This window comes from Syngnathus scovelli, chromosome 2 (genome assembly GCF_024217435.2).
Source record: "Syngnathus scovelli strain Florida chromosome 2, RoL_Ssco_1.2, whole genome shotgun sequence".
NCBI classification, from domain to species: Eukaryota; Metazoa; Chordata; class Actinopteri; order Syngnathiformes; family Syngnathidae; genus Syngnathus; species Syngnathus scovelli.
In genome coordinates, this window is record NC_090848.1 from 1,642,715 (window position 1) to 1,651,049 (window position 8,335).

The window sequence follows — 8,335 nt, forward strand, 5'->3', positions numbered from 1 at the left end:
TGTGATTCAATTAGATTTGCGCTTGCTGATGCTGCAAGAGAAAATCTGATTTTCAAGGCTGCAGCCAGGCTGTAAATCAGGGCCCAAACAGCTCAGCCAATCATGTCAAAGACGCCCCCAAAAATGGCGTAGGAGGAGGATGGGAGTTTCATCTTAAGCATGAAGCGACCTGACTTCAATCTATAGCCCTTTCCCCTCTCCTTAAATCCAGCTGTCAAACCTCAAGCTCACGAAAGCCCATCGACAGCCTGCCCCTTGACAATTTGGATCCTTTCAACCTGCTTGCACTTTCAGCCATTTTTGCTTCTTTATTTGTGTTTTGAAATTGGAGTAGTGACGCTCCATTCACTTTGTGGGCTGTAGCTGGAGCCACCATTTTGAATAACATGACTGAAACATGATGTCAGCATTTTAAACATCTCGTATCTTGGGAAATATGTCTGCCACTCAATCGTGGTATTGAGATACATGGCAAAGTCTGGAGTGTGGCTAAAGGGGGAATTACTTGACTCATTTGAATACCACTGACCTTATGCATTTTTTTTTTTTTTTTTTTTTATCACGTTGAATTATCAGGCTTGCAGAACACCTGGTGGAGGTTGCCATGGCTACAAGGCCCCACAGACACTTAAGCGTTCACACATGCTCACGCACAGAGCATATATAAAAAAGGTTCTCAAATCTGAAAATCTGAGATTTATTAATTAAATGTATTAAATTTATTAAATTTATTTATTTATCCATTCATTCAATTGTATATTTATTAATTAATTAATGTATTTATTTATCCATTTATTTATTTATCCATTTATTTATTTATCCATTTATTTATCCATTTATTTATCCATTTATTTTGTGCAACAACTTCACAAAATAACAATGAGAAAATCCAACATTTTTTTTTTTTTTTTTTACCCTTACCATCTGACTTGGCTTGGCGGGTTCAAGTGAAACATCCCGCGTGGATTTTTTTTGACATTTTAAGTCTAGCTCGGCAGTCGCTACCTGTCATGTTCCCCCCCGTTTTGTCCACGGTGGCCCGAAACATTGTGTAAGAGCTGTCGTCCAAACTTTTGAGAATCATAAAAGATTCTGAAGCCGACTCAGTCAATCCCGTTGTGTACAATGTCGCTTTTTCTTGTAGTGTGACCGGCGTAGCCATTGTAACGTTCCCTTCCCATCCACCCCTCACTCATCCCACGCCTCCTCAAAGGTTGCCATGGTTACCAGCATCCCAGCGGAACACAAACCCTGAGGCTATAGGAGAAAGCAGCTTGGCAGGTGTGGAGAATATGCTGACCTTTGACTGGTCAAGGTCTTGGATACTTTTAAAACAACAGCAACGCGGCCTTCCGACATCCAAGATGGAGATTTTTATTTGTTAGTCGCTATGATGTAAATTGCTTCGAATATCTTGCAAACTAACAGACTGACACGCTTCAGCGAGTTGGAAGACTTTCTTTCGCTAATCCATGTGTTTAGGTGAGCATCGCTCGCCAGATGCTACACGCTATCGTGAGCGTGGAGGCTAATCTTCGCTGGCTTGCCGCACAATGATGTCACCGCGCACTGATTTCATTAATAGTGATGAGGGGGTGGAATTGAAAACATACCAAATAAGGTAAGGTGGGGCTTCTTGTAGATCCCAAGAAAAAAAGACAAAAAAAATCTTATCAACGTGTGCAGGAGATACGTGTTGGAATGTCGACATGGCTGGAAATGGCTTATTTACAGCTCGGCCCTGGCGACCTGTCCGTCCTCACGTCCGGCCCCGGCAGATTAAGATGCAGCTGCTGGCGGCTGCCATAGGAGCCGGAGATTGATGGGGAACACGGGGGCCGCAGAGGGCCCGGCAGAATTCTGAACACAGCCCGATTGTAGCCAGCAGACAGCCGCTCCTCCGCACCTCCCTTGCCACCTTTTTTTTTTTTTTTTTTTCACTGTTTCCTTATCAGGCTGTTGCTCACGCTGGCACTTCTCTTCCTCTGTGGCATGACACTTTCTACTTTTTCCTGCCTCTGTGTCACTCCATCACCTCCCCGTGCCCCCTAAACAGCTTCTAAGCCCCCTTAAGTCAGCGTCAGCAGCATTAGCCAATTTGGATATTTGGGATGTTAAGAAGCTACGCTTGCGTGCGGGAATATGCGCTCAATAAATAATTCCGTGGTTAAGAAGGGAGATGGATGCCTACCCGAGTGTGTTTACCCACCGCAGCTTCCAAGCTGTCTGCACAGATGCGAGAATTTAGTGGATGTGCGGGTGGGAAAAAAAATATCCCACTATGTCAACATATGCGCTCACTCTGGTTACTCCGCCATAATTCTGGAGATATTGATGTTGCATGATGGAAGAGGAGCAGGATGAAGCATGTGTGTGTGTGTGGATGGGCAAGAGTGCTGCACAAACTGCACTGGCAGGGATTTTTTTTTTTTTTTTTTGTCAGAGTCCCCTGGGCAGAAGACGCATGAGTCAGCGACCGGTAGGATTTATAGCCAATTGATTAAATTAGCATTTGTTCTGCTACGAGGGCAGCGACCTGTCAGTAAGCATAACCTGAAACAAACATACACACTGCAGGCAGCCAAGCGTCGGCGTGTTGAGCAAGCGCTAGGCCGAGGAGGCGAAATGAAAGAGCGGACAATTAGCAATTATGTCAAAAAGTCAATATGATTAACATCGCTATGGCTCGGATTGAAACACGTGAAGCGAAGGAGAAGCCCCTCCTGGTTCTTCTGCACATGGGCGAGGGGTTGCCTTGCTGACAAGCCTTTTTATGACATTCATCAAAGCCATCTGCCATTTTCCGCTCAATTAATTTGTTATGGGAAGAGGGATCAATTAAGTGTGCACTGTAATGGCTTTATATCCTTGTTTCCCTTTTATAGCCCAATATTTTCTGTGCTCCACTCTGGCATGAAAAGGCGAAATCAATATCCCTGGCTATTTTCCTCTCCTGTGGACTAATTTGTTTTTGCCACTCTCTTCCTGGCATGATAAACAGACTGCAGGAGGAAAAGGATGGCTGAACATGATCCTGTGAAAAGATCTCATCTGGATTTCAGAAGTTGCTCACTTAATGACTTCATAACGTCAGGAGGGATTGACCTCTGGCCTGTTATCATCCCCCCGGTCGGTGCTTTAGACAAGGCACGCTGCGATAAGCACGACGGGCAGCCAAAAGACGGCGGGCGACAGGTGAAGGCGCTCGGGCTCACGGCAGCCATTAGCAGGAGCGTCACGGGCCCGGCTCGCCTCGACCCCTGCGATGTATCAAGCGCTCCCCCCGTTAAATCCGCTGATGGGCTTGATGATATGATGAAGTGGGTGTGTTTAAGTGCGTGCCTGCGCGTGACTCGGGAGCACGCTCGGGTCCTGTCGTTACTCCCGCGGCGGGCCTGGTGACATTGCCATATTGATTTTGACATCATTCGCTTGGGATGTGCTTTAGCGGCTGCCTCTTAAACCAGAGCCACCAAAGTGTCACTTTGTGTGTGGAAGCAGACCCGAAGGGCCACTGAGGTCAAGGAAGTAATATCGTGTCAGGTTTTTCCCATCCCCAAAAAACGAGACGGTTAAAAATTAAAGCCAATTTGAAGTCGAGAGACTCACGGTTTTCTCTCAGAATGACATTTACGACGGTGCAATTACGATTTACCTGTTAAAAAATTTCGGTAATGTTATCCAAGTACCATAATGTTAATGTCTTTTACTTTTGGGTTATTCCAATACCCAATGGAAAGGAAAATAAATGTTTATAAAATACGTAGATTTAATTTTGATCTATTCTGTCGAGTAAATGAAATCTAATGATGTTTTAATATTCATATTTTGGAACGTGGGCGGAAGCCCGAGAACAATGAGCCAGATGTGCTAACGGCTAGCTAAACTAGCAAGCTAGCTCGCGGCTATCTTCCTGTAGAGCAGTTCAGAAGACTTTAACAGCTCATTTTTCTTCGTAAATATTATTTAAATTTCATTAGTTCTCCTTTGAATACATTCCAAACTTCCCCCTTGTTACTTTTAAAACAGCTGCTTTAGGGAAGCTCAACATGGCCAGTTTCCAACATAACTTTCGTTTTCTCCCGTTTGGCTTTCCTTAACTTTCAAACTACTGTATTTTCCGGACTATAAGGTGCACCGGACTATAAGGCGCACCTTCAATGAATGGCCAATTTTAAACGTTGTCCTTATATAAGGCGCACTGGACTATAAGGCGCATCATGTCAGATTTTTAATCCAAATCAAATCATTCTCCATTTTATCTTTTTTATTTCAACTTCAGAGGCAACAAATTACTTTATAATCACAATATAATGATCCATAGTCTTTTTGATTCATGATTCATAGTCTTCAGCGGACCACTTATGATTGATTTCATGACATAATGCTTTGGGCCAGTTTAAATTTAGGAATTTAGTCCATATATAAGGCGCACTGGACTATAAGGCGCACTGTCGGCTTTTGAGAAAATTTTAGGTTGTTAGGTGCGCCTTATAGTCCGGTAAATACGGTAACATGAGCTCTCAAATTCAAATGTTTACAAAATATAACACTAATATAATCATTTTTTCCTTTAAATGTTCCCAAATACAAATGTTTATATTCTAAATGTATTTTCTGTTGTCAGCCAAGCCTGTCTCCATATAGCAGTCCTTTTGTGACTTGTTTTCATTTCACCACAACAATTTACCGACATTACCTTGACACAGTGGAGTTGAACCGAATTCATTTCCAGCTGCTCAGCGCTTTGAGCTGGAACCTTTTGCTATGTTATCTAATTCCAACAAGGGCCTTCCTGTTACTGTGGGTAATCCGCGGAACATGCTGTCATCGTTTTTTTTCTTTTTTTGCAGCAGCAGACCTCAATAAAGCTCCCCCTGAATGGCAGAAGACAATTCTGATGTAAACTGATGACATTCACATTAAAGCATGTGTAAGACTTGAGCTCGGGCTGCTCCCAGTTCGTGCGTCTCGCTGCTCTTGTGCAATTCATCGCTTGATAGATGATGACCCTTTTAATTTGGCCAAACAGGGCCGCGCTACTCGCTAATGTCACAGTCGTTTCATTTGGATTGAAAGTGACTCCATTCAACCGGAAATGGAAGTGAGCAAATCAATGGGCATCCTTAAGTTTTTGTATTGATGACTCAATGCGCGTTGAGGTGGAGGAGCAATGAATCAGTTGGCAAAATGCCTCCAAACGGCACAGTGGATGTGACTTAATAGATCTTGAATACTAAGTAAAAAATTATCTACGCTCAATTAAATATCTATACATCATGGCAGCATTGATTTACATGACGTTGACTTCATTGCATTTGCATCCCGAGCCGCCATTTTGAACGAGCCACTAAATGAATTGCATTAAAATATGCCGTTGAGTGTGAAAATGGTTAGATACGGAACGTCGTTAATTTCACTCGTTTAATGTAATTAAAGTCGTGGAGACACAGGATCGTCCTGCTACGAATGTGCGGGGAAAACAACTTGCAATCATAATCAGGCAACGAGAGAGGAGTCGGATTTGGTCGCTTTTCAAGAGAGACACATTAAAAGAACATCGTAATTTGTCGATTCGTGTAAAAATTAAACACTGACCTCCAACTCTTCTAATCTCACTGTAATCATTTGAATATCAAACATGCATGTAAGTCAAAAAGGTTTCAGATTTTTTTTTAATTTAGTTTTAAATGAAAATAATATCTAGCTTTTTGCAAATAGTTTCTTCCACGCACGCGCACGCGCACAGAGTGGTGCCGACAGAGATTTGTTTCTACAAGGAGAGAAGAAAAATCACTCGAGTTTCCACCACTTTAATGCCGCAAATTGAAAATACTTTTTTCTCGGGCCGCTGTCAGTCATGCGCCCACTACAATAGTCACTTTTCTCTACCTTACGACACCCCAGCTCAAAGATATAAATTATAGTGGTGGATATTTCTCTTGGAATTTGCTGACTGTAAAAAAAAAGAAATGCATCAACGTGAAAGCTTGCTTCTTGATTTTTCTCCTCCTCTTTGGTCCGAATGGAAGGTCACACCACTCAGACTGCGATCGTCCCCTGTCGCTTCACCTCTGGCTTCCCCATCGCCCCTTCTCGGAAAGTGGAACCCCCCCTTCCTCTGGCACCAGGCCTGTAATCCAATTAAAAGCACATTAAGGGCAAATGAATAGCGGCAGATTTAATTAGCTGCTGACGAAGCCCGTCCGTCTGGCAGCCGGGCGGATGGCCGGTGCGAGGGATGTTCGCAAGGCTGCGTCGCCTCTGACCCGTTTGTGTCAACCGGGTGGCGGAGAAAGCACTTTGCAAGCGCTGCTTCCGAGTGGCCAATTAAATCTGACATCAACCGACACAAACAAGAGGGTCGCAATCTCCATTTTATCAGATTTGTGTCTCGATTTTTTTTTCAACGTTTTATGTGACAAATGTGAGGCATTTATGGGTAAGAATGATTTTAGCCGCTTCTGACGTAACGATGACGAAACGTCACCCTCGCTCTCACCTGCCCTCTGCTGGCCGTCTTTGCCCCTTGGGAGTCATTTATTGCTTTGCTCAGCTTTATTTCAACAGCTTTGCAATTCAAAGTCACACATTATCACAACAGCAAAATATTATTTTAACCTTATTCTAACCTTGTTTTTTTAAATATATATTTAACTCTGCGGATTGTTTGTTTTGATGATTGTCTTTTATGTTTTTGTTTGACAACCCTACCTTTTTTATTTTCCGATGTGATTCTAATAAACTGAAAAAGTCACACCGGATGTCATCAGTAGTGCAAATAATGCACTCTGATTCAAACCTTGAATAAACAAATGATTTCTCATCGCCATGACGACAAGTCTAATGTGTCACCAGAGAACAATGGTCAGAATGGGCGATATTAAAATAAAGAATCTACATTTCAGCTATCGCTTTGCTCCACGTTCCTCCGACACAACAATCCGAAAACATCTCAGCGTTATGTCAGTCCTGTGATGAACTCGTGATCTGTCCTGTGTCTTTCCTGCGTTCGAATCTCTGAACAAAAAAAAAAAAAAAGGCTTCTTGGAAATAGCAAGACGGATAAACGCTTTCATTGTCCTCAAACGTTCCTCCGCTGAGGAAGTGAAAATGTCAAGTGGAACATGTCTCATTTCTGCTTTCTGTCCTTTTGCATGCCGCATGCATCCTTTGCCGCTACAGACTCGCAAGTGCAAAGTCAGCAATGCAGTGTAACCCACTGTGACATTTGTTTCTGTCCACGTGTGTGTGTGTCCCTGATGAACAGCAGCCCCCCCAAGCAGGACTCGGGTGAAGTGCGTTGATTTCACGTCTTTTTATGTGTAGGCAACTTCTGTGTTCATACGTCCACTTATTGTGCATGTGTGTGTGTGTGTGTAATGAGATCCAGGTCCCTGCCTCTCCATTTCTCTGCAGCTAATAAAAATATAGAGTGCCCTCCAGATCCCTTTATAGAGAGAGTTGAGACCGCGGCGAAATCTAGGACAGGCTCCATTGATTTGGAGGCTGCTGTATTACTCGCCAGCACCGCCAAGGCAATATGAGAAGGTCTTTTTTTGTAAATCACACAAGCCCAGAGGGACAGAACGGAGAGAAAGGAGAAGGGAGGGATAGTTGGGAAAAGTATCCCTGTGTTGTTTCCTCTTCTGCCATCATTGGATCACGCGCTCGATTTTGTCACAAAGAGAAAATAACGTGCGCGGAGCAGGACACCGACCGCTCTTGGCGTTTCCGCTCGGTATTGTGATTTCCGATTTGGTTTTAAGTATGACTGGCTGTTTAAAGACCCAACAGATTCTGGACTTTATCCTGCACCCCAAATTTAAAAGTCTTTGCTATATGGGGAAAAAAAGTCAGACGCCAGATCTCAGAGGAGTGTTCTGGACCGGGTCAGGTACCGACCCCCCTGTCTGTCTGCCTTAATAAGATAAGCCCCTGTCATTGTATCGCCTTCACCCCATCAAATATTCATGGAGCGCAGCCGCTTCTTAAGTAAACCGGCCAATTTGTTGCGGAAAACGTGCATTAAGATTGGCCGGGACGATATGCCACGGTCCCCCCCTGGGGCCGAGCCAGACCCGGGCTGCCATTGTGGTTCTCGAGTCCCTATTGTTGACAGCCGTCGGAGCAGAGCCGAGCGCAGGAGGACGGACGGGGGAGCGGCGTGGCGGTAATGGCTGTGTACCCAGGGTGGGTAAGAAAGCAGGAAACGGCGGAAGATAAGAGCAGGTCACAAGAGACGGCTTTTCAAGCGCTCGCATGTTGATGGCGAGTCAAGGAGGAGGAGGGAGGGAGGGGTCGGGTAAAGGCGGGGTCACGTTTGAATGACAAT